The sequence below is a fragment of the Phoenix dactylifera genome, unplaced genomic scaffold (assembly GCF_009389715.1).
Source record: "Phoenix dactylifera cultivar Barhee BC4 unplaced genomic scaffold, palm_55x_up_171113_PBpolish2nd_filt_p 001719F, whole genome shotgun sequence".
Taxonomy (NCBI): Eukaryota; Viridiplantae; Streptophyta; class Magnoliopsida; order Arecales; family Arecaceae; genus Phoenix; species Phoenix dactylifera.
In genome coordinates this window covers 39,412-40,284 of record NW_024069018.1, presented here as the reverse complement: position 1 = coordinate 40,284, position 873 = coordinate 39,412, and positions in this window count along the sequence as shown.

Genomic DNA, 873 nt, shown 5'->3' with positions numbered 1-873 from the left:
TTTTGCTATGTTTACTTACAAAGGACTATGATCCAATCATCGTCCCAGCAATCCAGGGCCTTGGGATGAGTGGATTGGAACAGACCTAATTTTTGGTATTTTTTGCACAAAGTGGCTATCCTAGGATTTGAACCCATATCATTGTGCATATCAATCCAATGTTTTTATTTTTGGGGTCGAGGTTGTATCTTTTGCATGAAAGAAGGTTTGTTCTCCTTTCATGACGATAACCTTTTGATCACCTATTTGGTTTTGAGATCTATAGGAAGGAGATAATGGAGCAGAGACGGCAATAGTGGACCCAATGTGATGGTTTCTTCAGTATTTATAGTCTATACGATATTGGATATCATAGTTGCCATATATTGCATGTAAAATTTTGGTAGTAATTTGTGGAATCCCTCCAAATGTTGACACACTGAACAAGAGATAACCTCTATCGAATAGAACTCTTGATGTACTTGGAGGTTTTTGAAGACTTCTAATAAGTGAGATTCGAAGGTAGAGGGGAGTCAATGAACACCTTCAAAATCTCTACCTTGGCATCGTAAACGAAATCTCTACAGGCCACCTCAGTGACCTTGGGGATGAGTGAGAGGTTCTCACAATAATGGCCTCAATGACATTTTCTTAAGCTTTTTCCCAAAAAAGCAACTATTGGCATTTGCTATTATATTTATAATCACCACATTTTTTTTAAATGACATAATCACCACTTTTTTTGCTTGGTTAGATTGTTGTAGTTGACCTAGAGTTACATATCGAAGCTTTTTTTTTTCTTTTTCAAAATAAAGGCCCTTTAAAATTTAGTAAATGATGTTTTTGATTGGACGACTGACAAGGAGAATCCAATAGTAACTTTATTTCGTAATA